Source organism: Nycticebus coucang, chromosome 11 (assembly GCF_027406575.1).
Source record: "Nycticebus coucang isolate mNycCou1 chromosome 11, mNycCou1.pri, whole genome shotgun sequence".
NCBI lineage: Eukaryota > Metazoa > Chordata > Mammalia > Primates > Lorisidae > Nycticebus > Nycticebus coucang.
This window is the reverse complement of record NC_069790.1, coordinates 28,496,656-28,509,470: the sequence shown is the minus strand read 5'-3', so window position 1 is coordinate 28,509,470 and position 12,815 is coordinate 28,496,656. Positions and strand designations below refer to the sequence as shown.

Sequence of the window (12,815 nt, the reverse complement as noted above, 5' to 3'; positions counted from 1 at the left end):
CCTTTGCAGCAGGTACCCACTGTGTGCATAGGTTGGGGACTGCTCCACTTACAGTGGATTATGGGAGCAGGCAGTGTGCCACAGTGGAGCCCCACTCAGCTGCTTCTGTTCCTTCCATGCCCTTTTTCAAGGCACCTCTGATGAGCACAGTATGAAAACCATGGATCTGATCCAACAACTCATCTCATCTTTACCTTTTCTTCTACAACATCCTGACCTGTCTGAAAGCCTCCCTAAACTTTTCTTTCTATTTGCTGGGCTATTCCTTTGGAAAGTCTTCTTTCTGTTGCATTAAAATCTGACTCTCTTTCATTGCCACTATTGGTCTAGGTCTGGCTATAAGTGACACACAGGACAAATAGAACCCTTTTTTCCTAAGACACCTTCATGTCTGGTATGTACAAGACAGTTCTCATGTTTTATGGAAACCATCTATTTTCCAGACAAAACACCTCCATGCCCTCATGGGAGTTTCCGGTGGTCCTTCTCTCCTACTAAACTTTTGTTTGCCTATGTTTCTTTTAAACCAAGGTCAGGACCTAAGCACAAAGCTTTTGGTGTGGTCTGCTTCACACAAAATGCAGCGGACCTAGCTTAAGCCAGTCTAAATATTCTGTTTCCATCAATGCAGCATTAGACCACATTGGCTTTTTGGCAGCCACAAAGCAGTGCTGACTTGTACCACACACAGAGTCAACCAAAACTCCTTTTTTATACGTGCGGTGGCTAAGGTATGTCTCTGCAGTCATGTACTTGTGTGTGTGTGTTTTAACCTGAATACAGGCTTAATATTCACCACTGCTATGTCTCATCAGGGATCTGGTGCATCTCTTGTGTGCTCCTAATTATGTCATCCAGCAATCTTGCTCTTCTTCCTAGCGTCATCTCAACTCACAGTGTGATAAGTATGCCATAAATCCTCATTGGAGTTATTGACACAATCTTGGAACTGTTTGGGGCTGAGGTCAGAGCCCTCTGGCACCATATGGACGACCTATTCCCAGTGTTTGGGTCCTTCAAACAGTTACAAATCCAAAAAATTTCATCACCTAATGGCAGTCATCCAACTCATAAAGGTGCCATTAGAAGCAATGAACTATTTCCTGGTGTCCAAGTATAAGGTCTTGAGTCCATTTCTCTGACCTCCCAAGCTAGGAGGTCACAGTAGTTTCTCCTGAATGCTCACAAATGCTTTGTAGCCTCTTTTCCTCTTACCCACCCATCTGTGGTTTGTTCCTCCTTAGATAAACAACCTTCCCCCCATTCTCGTCTTTTTTTTTTTTTTCAGACCCCCTGTGGGAAAAGATAAAGACCACTTAAAGGCTGATAGTGAACTGAGCCATAGGGTGCCTTAACAACAGTGATAGGGCTCATCTTTGTTTCAGAGGAGTATCTCCTAGGTATCTTTCCATCAGAAGTAGGGCAGGTATCTTTTCATCACTTTACCCCAACATCAGGACAAGTTGTGGGAGGTGGAAGGGGTGCAGCCAAAGGTGAGGTCTGTGTTTGGGGGTGGGGTGAGGAGGGAGATGAAGGGGTAAAGCTGAGTGTGGTTCTGAGGTTTCCATGAGGCTGGGGTGAAGTGAGTGCCTTCTCAGCATCACCCTTTCTTTTGCTCATCCTTTCCCCCTGTCTCCACCAGCCATGCTGTACCTTAAAGCAGATAAGGGCAGAAATAGGGTGGGGGACATCATTTTTGACGGCGCTAGGGATAGCTTCAGCTCCATGTTAGATGTTGGGGTGGATAACTCCCAGATCCACCCTAAATTGAACATCCTGTGATTTCATAATTTATTGAGAGAGCACAAAGCCCATATGAGCGGACTTGGTGGAGATAGTCCACAAGTATAAATAAATCACAATTGTGTCCTGTCTTGGTTCATTTTATCATATACTTTTCTCCTTTATTTACATTCATTTATATAAAATGAAAATTTCCATGAGTCTTATAGGAGACCTATGTTACCAAAAACACCAAGAACTTCTTTTCGATTGTTGAAAAAGACATGTTTTAATTGCTGTGGTGAAATTTGACATCATAGTGTTCATCTGTTGTTTTTACCACCTAGTCTTCATTCACCATCTCTGATAACCACCTGCATTTTGGGGGGAGCCTTTGGTGGAATCATCTCTGCACTCTGCTTTGTAGGGCATGGAGCTTCGATCTGGCCAATCAGAACATTAGGTTCTCCCATGTGTGGTTTAAGCCACACAAGGCAAAAAGTCTTGCTGGGGATCCTAGAAAAGAGACCCCTGGTCTTTCTCATTGAACTTGGAGTTCTCAGGTTTTGAGGTTCAAGCTGTTTCCACTCCCTTGCTCCCAGGAGGGAAGAATCTGAAAGAAAATGAAGCCAAGACAGAGAAAGTGGAGGTAAAAAATAGAACAAAACTGGCTTCTGATGACATGAGGAGACAGTGATTAGCAACTAGACTCTGGAGCCAGAACTGCTTGGGTTTGAAATGTTCTGTCATTTACTAATGTGATCACAATGGATGAGTTAGTCTCTGTGCCTCAGTTTCCTCATCTGTGAAATGGGAATTGTTATAATACCTACTCACAGAATTGAGGTTCAGTGCATCTGTGAAAAGCTGAGCACAGTACTCAGCATTTGGTCCACAAGAGTGTCAACATTTGAGCCATACATTAAGGCATGCCTAAAATGAAATCCACCCCTTGATTTTTTTTTTATTTTTAAGAACAATAAATTCTCTTTTGCGTTAGGCACTTTGGGTTGTGTTTTTCATCACTTTACCCAAGAAGTCCTAACTAGTAGACTTGGCAAAATCAAATTCTTATTCATAATTTTAAATTTTGTCTTCATTGATGATAATCAGATAAAAATAATGCAAACATGGATATATTCCTTTCTTGATTATTATCCAATGATGAGCATTATCTTAGAATACACTAATTTCAGCTTGGCGCTTATAGTTCAGCGGCTAGGGCGCCAGCCACATACACTGGAGCTGGCGGGTTTGAACCCAGCCCGGGCCTGCCAAACAACAATGACAACTACAACCAAAAAATAGCTGGGTATTGTGGTGGGCACCTGTAGTCCTAGCTACTTGGGAGGCTGAGGCAAGAGAATTGCATAAGCCCAAGAGTTTGAGGTTGCTGTGAGCCATGATGCCACGGCATACCACCGAGGGCGACACAGTGAGACTGTGTCTAAGAAAAAAAAAAGAAAGAATACACTAATTTCCTTCTCCTTCCTAGAGTCTTGGTTGCATTTGTTTGAAATTTACATTTCCTCATTTCTTTAAAAAATACCCATGGCATAATTACCAAAGGATATTCTGAATGTTGCAATTAGATTCTCATAACAAACACACACTTTATGTTCTTTGTCTATGGTTTATGTAATATTTTAAAGTAAAAATATAAAAATGTTTAAATAAAATATAAATAATAAATATATTAAATAAATAAAATCTTTAAAAACACACCTGCATAGGGAAGGTAGGTGGTTGGCTGGGGACATGGGTGAGAATAGGGAGGAAATTCTGGGTGAGAATAGGGAGGAAAATCTGGGAATCTCTATTGGATTTAGCAACCTCTTGGCTCGTGTGCCCTTGGACAAGCTGATTCTGCTTGGTTTCCTGATCTGTAAAACAGGCAGGATCAGGGTGATAGCCAAGTTCTCCCCCATGCTTTTTTTTTTTTAATATGCAATGACCTATTCCTCTTTATTAATTTTGAAGTGTGTATGACCTTTCTTAAATAATCTATTTAATTTTATCTGTGGTTGAAATGATAGAAAAAAGTTAGAAAAAATGGAATAATGAGACTCATAGGAATTTTGTGATAGCCTTAGAATTTGTAGTATAGTATATATTTTAAAGTTATCCTCGTCTATATTTTTCTGTATCTGAGGGGCTTCGTTTTTTTCTTTCTGTTTTTAAAAAATCCATGTGTTCTTCTCCCTGAGTTCTGACTGTCCTTAATAATCAAAACGGAGCTTGGCCATTTAAGCTGAGAATAGCAGCAGAGGCCCTGGTTGGCTTTAATTAGCAGGCAGCACGCAGAGAAGAACAATAAGGAACCAGGATAGAAAACAAATAGCAAACCAGAGAAAATGGAGACAAAGTAAGTGAGCTGGTAAGATGGGTCCAATGGTGTTAGTTTTCCTTTTTCTTAGAGAGTGAAGCCAGGCCTGGTGTGAAGTGGGCAGTCAGTGGGTTTGCAGGAGTGGGAGGCCAGTGATGAATAGGTGAGAGCCAGCATTTGGCTGTGTATGGACGCACTTCATCCTGCCAACTCAAGGGGCCCAGGGATGGCGGAGGAAGAATATCACAGAAGAAAACTCAGGATACCCATGTTCCTGTGCAAAATACAGTTTCCATTGCTGAAGTGAAAATATCGAAGGCATTGCCTGAAGAACAGTGTGACCTCTGAGAATGCTAAGAAGTTGCTTACTCACCTGAACCAAAGCATTTGTGTTTGAAAACCACAGTGCTTATTTGCAAGTAAGTATTCATTTCATGCCTCGCTATTTGGCTTTTAGGTTGGACTTAATTAAAAAAGCTGTAGCATCTTTGAGTCCAATTTCCTCTTTTCACATAGCATCTGTCCCCGACAGCTTGTGTGAGGCTCGGCCACTTGTTGAGGCTGAAGCTAGAAGAGGAAATGACAGAGGAGAGGCGAGGTGAACATACGCCTCTTGTTGGAGGTGGCACTCTCTAATTCTGCACAGCCCTGTCACATGCTTAAGAGTCTTCTTGGTTTAAGCAAGGCAACAGATGTCTCCAAGAGGAGGATGTTGGCAGCATCCCAAAGGCCAGCAGGACTGCGGGTCAGGCATGAGTGAGCCGACAGGAGAGGGAGGCATACATGTTTTTGCCCTCTGCTCAGAACTGGAAAACAGGCCAACATCGGAGAAGAGCAAATTCTAGAACTGAACAGAGGGTGATGGCAGAGAGAAAATACTTATTTGGAACAAGCATCATCCTGGGGCGAGATGGGGGGAAGTTGACTATTTTCAAATACAAATATGCCCCAGCACTTTCTACATTCAAATAGATGGTACAGAAGATGACAGTCGATACAGGATTGATTTTGCCTATCAATGTGACCACGTTTTGCTTTACAAAACTGATGTACGCATTTAGCTGGAGGTTTGCTTTTAAGTTTTACCAGGAAAGAGAACTAAACCTTTCTCCCCTTACTTTTTTTTTCTTCCTTTTTTGTGTCTTGGGCAGAGTGCTGTGGCACAGCAACCTCAAACTCTTGGGCTCAAATGATCCTGAGGCCTTAGCCTCCTGAGTAGCTGGGACTATAGGCACCTGCCACCATGCCCAGCTAGTTTTTCTATTTTTAATAGAGATGGCGGTCTCTCTCTTGCTCAGGCTGGTCTTGAGGTCAAGTGATCCACCTACCTCAGCCTCTCAGAATGCTAGGATTACAAGCATGTGTGCCTAGTTGGCCCCTTTCTTCCCTTAAATAAGTTGTTCTCAGTTACTGGGATAAGCCTATCAGTAAATCCAAACCAACCTGTATCTCATTTTGGAACAAGTAATTGAGTTGGTAATAAGTACACTCTTATAGATGGAACACACATTTAATCTACTTTCCATTTGAAGGTTTTAGTGTCACTTTTAAAGTAGTTTGTTTGAAGTTCAAGGTAATAGAATTTGGTTCTTTGGAGACTTCATTCTTAATTTAAAAGAACCTTTGTAAATTGCTTGGGCCTTATACTTTACCTTGTTCTTGAAATTACCTGGAATTTCTCTAGCTGTGCTGTTTTATAGCATAAGACTCATTTGAACAAGTATGTGTCACCTTCCTGTTTTCTTTCTGGACCTTAGCTCTTCTTCCCTGCATACTCCTATTCCCCAAACCCCACAGGTGGTCTAGCTACATTTTGTCTCTGAACAGTCCCTGTTGCTTTTATGCAAAGGAAACCAATATCGTGACACATCCCATCTGAAGCTTGTAATTAGTGCCCCATTCTGTGCAGTTCTGTGGATATTGAATATGTCCTGTTCATACTTTCTTCCATTTGATGTCTGAAGAATACAGTCATTCTGATTGCTGATCAGACTGTCACAGATCCATGGAAGGCCACCTATGGGCCACATCGGGGCTTAAATGCAGCACATATCTAGAAAGCCAGCATGATCAGGGGCAATTGGGGTGTTCATGGCCAGGCAGTATTCTCAGGAGACTTGCATGCCACCATGAGTAATGTTAGCAAGTTTTACTGACACTTTTCCAATTACACAAGTAATGAGATGGTATTTATGGACAAATTAGAAAAAAAATATAGAAAAGTAGATGATCTGCCTGCAAATCCTACATTTAGAAGCAGTCACATAATCTTTTGATGTCTATGATTTTAATTACCTTTTATATACATATATACTTATAAATCTATATTTTCTTTTTTCAAAAGAAATGTGCTAAGCCTGCTGATACTAATTTTATTGCAAAATCTACCACAAACATCTTTAAGTATTTGATATCATTTTTTTTTTTATTGTTGGGGATTCATTGAGTGTACAATAAGCCAGGTTACACTGATTGCAATTGTTAGGTAAAGTCCCTCTTGCAATCATGTCTTGCCCCCATAAAGTGTGACACACACCAAGGCCCCACCCCTTCCCTCCATCCCTCTTTCTGTTTCCCCCCCATAACCATAATTGTCATTAATTGTCCTCATATCAAAATTGAGTACATAGGATTCATGCTTCTCCATTCTTGTGATGCTTTACTAAGAATAATGTCTTCCATGTCCATCCAGGTTAATACGAAGGATGTAAAGTCTCCATTTTTTTTAATGGCTGAATAGTAATCCATGGTATACATATGTATACCATGGAATACTATTGTATATGTATTTGTTAATCCATTCCTGGGTTGGTGGGCATTTAGGTTGTTTCCACATTTTGGCGATCAATTGCATGGATGGGACTTTTTTTTTTCTTTAAGAGACAGAGTCTCACTTTGTCACCCATGGTAGAGTGCTGTGGCGTCACAGCTCACAGCAACCTCCAGCTCTTGGGTTTAGGCAATTTTCTTGCCTCAGCCTCCCGAGTAGCTGGGACTACAGGCACCTGCCACAACGCCTGGCTGTTTTTTTGTTGCAGTTTGCCTGGGGCTGAGTTCAAACTCACCACCCTCGGTATATGGGGCCAGCACCCTGCCCACTGAGCCACAGGTGCCACCCAAGGGACTTTTGTTTTTTTTAAAATCAGTCAACATATAGTTAGATATTTGAACTGGTTTCAGTTTTTCTTTCTTTTTTTTTTTTTTTCAATTTGAAAGCAGTCACTGTTTATTAACTGACCAGATTACAAAAACAATCAGGGCAGATACCTTAGTTCATTCTTCTAATAAGCCTATTGATTTGATCTTCCCTATTACCAGCATCTCCACCTTCTACAAAGTGGGTTGTTTTTTTCTTCATCCCTCCCCGTGGAGATGATAACTTAAAGGGCCACAAGAAGTTATTTGCTTCTTTGAAGCGTTTTCCAACAGTATAGATCTCATGAATCAGATCCTCCATGCAGATGATGCCATATTTACTAAGAGATCGTGCAATCAAACTGTTATCAGTCAATGCAATTCATTTCTTATTGATTTTGCCATAACCACGCTTGTAGATTAGCTCATTTACTGACTTCAGATTTGGGTACCGCCATGCAATATACGGTTCTACAATCCTCAGCATGTTAATGGAAGCCTTGTTGAGCTTAACAAAAGTTCCATTGAAGATCTAGTGAAGGCGAAGAAGCTGCAACACTTTTCGGACCTTTGGACTCACACCATTGATACCTCTGATCCTGATGACAAATGCCAATTTTGGTTCTGCAGGTACATAGAAGTTGCCAGCTTTTCTTGCCATCCTAGCCATCCGAATCTCAGTTCTGTACATCTGCCTGTATTCTTTATGATACTGCTTAGCTTTTTCATAGATAAGCTTCCTCCTTGCCTTTCGAAGCATCTTTTGGGCACACTTCTTTCTCAGATGCTTGATCTTCAGCTCTGCGAAATTCTTTCGCTTTTTCTTAAGGGTTTCTGGCACAGCAGGAACCTTCTTCTTCTTCTCTTCAATGGCCGCCATGGTTCCAGCCGGAAAAAGAGGACTCTGTTTTTCTTTCTAATAAATCATTCTATGAGTAACATTATGTGGCTAAATCTTTTCACATCCTCGTTTCTTTAGGATTAAATCCTAGAAGTTGAATTGTTTGATCAAAAAGTGTCATGATTCTGGGCGGCACCTGTGGCTCGAAGAAGTAGGGCACCGGGCCCCATATGCCGGAGGTGGTGGGTTCAAGCCCAGCCTCGGCCAGAAACTGCAAAAAAAAAAAAAAAAAAAAAAAGTGTCATGATTCTTACAGGAGTCTATCTCATATGCCCTTTACAATGGCACCAAACATCTGGGTGGCAAAAGTTAGCAGCTCATGCTTCTCAAACATGCGCTGAGCTCCATCTTCCTTCCTTGCTTCCTTCCTTCCTCCCACTCTCCCTCCCTCCCTCCTTTTCTTCCTTCCCTCTTTCTCTCTCCCTCTCTCTTTCTTTCTTTTCTTTTTGTGAGACAGAGTGTTACTCTATTGCCCCAGGCTAGAGTGCTGGCAGTCAGACTTCCCAGCAACCTCAAATTCCTGGGGAGTCATAGCTCACAGCATCCCCAACTCCCAGGGGTCATAGCTCACAGCATCCCCCAAATCCCAGGCATCATAGGTCACAGCATCCCCAAACTCCCAGGTGTCATAGCTCACAGCATCCTCAAGACTATTGGGGAGTCACAGATCACAGCATCCCCAAACTCCGAAGGGTCATAGCTCACAGCATCCCCCAAATCCTGGGCATCATAGCTCACAGCATCCCCAAACTCCCGGGTGTCATAGCTCACAGCATCCCCAAACTCCTGGGTGTCATAGCTCACAGCATCCTCAAACTCCTGGGGAGTCATAGATCACAGCATCCCCAAACTCCCGGGGGTCATATCTCACAGCATTCTCAAAGTCCCAGGGGTCAGAGCACATAGCATCCTCAAACTCCTGGGGTCATACCTCACGGCCATCAAACTCCTGGGGGTCATAGCTCACAGCATCCTCAAACTCCTGGGGGTTATATCTCACAGCATTCTCAAAGTCCCAGGGGTCAGAGCACATAGCATCCTCAAACTCCTGGGGTCATACCTCACGGCCATCAAACTCCTGGGGGTCATAGCTCACAGCCCTCAAACTCCTGGGAGTCTAGCTCACAGCATCCTCAAACTCTCGGGGTTGTAGCTCACAGCATCCTCAAACTCCCGGGGTCATAGCTCACAGCATCCCCAAACTCCCGGGGGTCATACCTCACAGCATCTGCAAACTCCTGGGGGGTCATACCTCACAGCATCCCCAAACTCCTGGGGGTCATAGCTCACAGCATCCCCAAACTCCTGGTGGTCATAGCTCACAGCATTCCCAAACTCCTGGGGGTCATAGCTCACAGCATCCCCAAACTCCTGGTGGGGTCATACCTCACAGCATCCCCAAACTCCTGGGGGTCATAGCTCACAGCATCCCCAAACTCCGGGGCGTCATAGCTCACAGCATCCTCAAGACTATTGGGGAGTCACAGATCACAGCATCCCCAAACTCCGAAGGGTCATAGCTCACAGCATCCCCCAAATCCTGGGCATCATAGCTCACAGCATCCCCAAACTCCCGGGTGTCATAGCTCACAGCATCCCCAAACTCCCGGGGGTCATATCTCACAGCATTCTCAAAGTCCCAGGGGTCAGAGCACATAGCATCCTCAAACTCCTGGGGTCATACCTCACGGCCATCAAACTCCTGGGGGTCATAGCTCACAGCATCCTCAAACTCCTGGGGGTTATATCTCACAGCATTCTCAAAGTCCCAGGGGTCAGAGCACATAGCATCCTCAAACTCCTGGGGTCATACCTCACGGCCATCAAACTCCTGGGGGTCATAGCTCACAGCCCTCAAACTCCTGGGGTCATACCTCACGGCCATCAAACTCCTGGGGGTCATAGCTCACAGCCCTCAAACTCCTGGGAGTCTAGCTCACAGCATCCTCAAACTCTCGGGGTTGTAGCTCACAGCATCCTCAAACTCCCGGGGTCATAGCTCACAGCATCCCCAAACTCCCGGGGGTCATACCTCACAGCATCTGCAAACTCCTGGGGGGTCATACCTCACAGCATCCCCAAACTCCTGGGGGTCATAGCTCACAGCATCCCCAAACTCCTGGTGGTCATAGCTCACAGCATTCCCAAACTCCTGGGGGTCATAGCTCACAGCATCCCCAAACTCCTGGTGGGGTCATACCTCACAGCATCCCCAAACTCCTGGGGGTCATAGCTCACAGCATCCCCAAACTCCGGGGCGTCATAGCTCACAGCATCCCCAAACTCCTGGGGTCATAGCTCACAGCATCCCCAAACTCCTGGGGTCATAGCTCACAACATCCCCAAACTCCGGGGGGTCATAGTTCATAGCATCCCCAAACTTCTGGGGTCATAGCTCACAGCATCCCTAAACTCCCGGGGGTCATAGATCACAGCATCCCTAAACTCCCAGGGGTCATAGCTCACGGCATCCCCAAACTCCCGGGGCTCATACCTCACAGCATCCTCAAACTCTCGGGGGTCATAGCTCACAGCATCCCCAAACTCCTGGGGGTCATACCTCACAGCATCCCCAAACTCCCGGGGGTCATAGCTCACAGCATCCCCAAACTCCTGGGGGGTCATACCTCAAAGCATCCTCAAACTCCTGGGGGTCATAGCTCACAGCATCCCCAAACTCCTGGGGGGTCATACCTCACAGCATCCCCAAACTCCTGGGGGTCATAGCTCACAGCATCCCCAAACTCTGGGGGTCATAGCTCACAGCATCCCCAAACTCCTGGGGGATCATACCTCACAGCATCCCCAAACTCCTGGGGGTCATAGCTCACAGCATCCCCAAACTCCTGGGGGTCATAGCTCACAGCATCCCCAAACTCCCGGGGGTCATAGCTCACAGCATCCCCAAACTCCTGGGGGGGTCATACCTCACAGCATCCTCAAACTCCTGGGGGTCATAGCTCACAGCATCCCCAAACTCCTGGGGGGTCATACCTCACAGCATCCTCAAACTCCTGGGGGTCATAGCTCACAGCATCTTCAAACTCCTGGAGGGTCATACCTCACAGCATCCCCAAACTCCTGGGGGTCATAGCTCACAGCATCCCCAAATTCCTGGGGGTCATATCTCACAGCATCCCTAAACTCCCGGGTGTCATAGCTCACAGCAACCTCAAACTCCTGGGCTGAAGCCATTCGTTAGTCTCAGACTCCTCAGAGGCTGGGACCACAGGTGTGAGCCACCAGGACTGGCCAGTTTTTCTATTCTTATTAGAGACAAGGTCTCACTTTTGCTCAGGCATTCCAGACCTCAAGCAATCTGGCCTCTCAGAGTGCTAGAATTACAGCCGCCTGGCCAGAAGGAGGGGATTTCTGCCCTCTTCTTTCTGGGAAGTTTTGTGTATATTCTTTCCTGCTATAAATTTGAAGAGACAGGATGGGCTTTTCATATATTTTTGTTGTTCCAAGCTCTAAATATTAGATTAAATATGCTTAGAAAAGGCCTTATGAACCACCAGGAGTGGCCTTTTTCTATAGTAACACTTTTATCATGACATGCAGAGGAGAGAGAGAGGCCGAAAGGACAGGACCCTTCCTTCCTCTCTGTGTGGTCTAGCGAAGCTCTGAGGAGAGTTACTGTAACACGCAGACTATATAGTATTTCACCAGAGAATAGAAAATACTTAGGGAAGACAGAGTGCTCTGAGACAACCTCTCAATCCATTTATCAAAAAGCTTATAATGGACCTCTCATTTCAAAGAAGGTCAAACACTAATAAATATTGAGAAAAGAAAGTTAAAAGGACATCAAGTTAATATTTTGCTATCCGTTACTTGATCTTAGAAAGCCTGAAATATTTTTCCACACAAATTTTGCAATTTATTGATTCATTCCTGCCAATCGGCTTATAGGAACAGACACAGATGCTTCGCTTTTAACTACAGCTTCCATTTCTATAGTGCTTTACAATGCCAACAGATTTTTATGTATTCACTTTCATTACTTATGCTATCGCCAGCATTCTGGAATAATCTTTGCTAGTTAAAAACTGTATTGTTGTCAGTAAAAGCAACTGAAATGTTATTGATTTTGGTTTAAATGCTGCAATAACATCTTTTGGTTTTGTTGTACTGGTTTTGAGGAAAAAATAAAATATTCAGTATTTCATCGACTCTTTCACACTTGCCTGTGTTCAAAATATATTCAGAAGCTGATTATTTTCCCACTTCTGTTACTGCCACACTGGTTTTGGAGAAAAATAATCTCTATCCTGGATTGCATTAACTTCTTCACCAGCTGCTTTATTTCCAGTCTTGCCTCTCTTCAGTCTGTTGTGAACCCTGGGCTGAGCAAGCTTCCAGAGTGTAAGTTCAGTCCTGTCACTCAGAGCGGCCTCCACTTTCTTGCCTACCATATGCCCCTTGCATCCGGTTTCCTTAGAAGACAGAGCAGTTAGGAGAGGGTCTCCACGACTTCCTGCCATTTGCCGGCATCTTCCCAGTGCATGGAGGCCCCACCTTTCCTGCTTTTCTTGAAAGTAATTGTCCCTGCTGCTGCCTAAGCTCACCCTTTCATTAGATCCCCTTCCTCCCCAGGCCCTTCACTGCTTCTGACAATTGTCCCTTCTCACTCCAGCATCATCACTTATTCCCTGGCTGTAGCCATACCAGCATACAAACAGGCTGTTACTTCTCTTATTTAAAAAAACAAAACAAAAACAACTTTTCTTG

At 44.4% G+C, this 12,815-nt stretch overlaps 1 protein-coding gene across 1 annotated transcript in view; it reads left to right on the top strand.

The window, feature by feature from the left end:
• The window catches only part of CHN2 (chimerin 2), a 452,170-nt gene that overhangs the window by 100,418 nt on the left and 338,937 nt on the right, over positions 1–12,815 (top strand). The window lies entirely within an intron of this gene.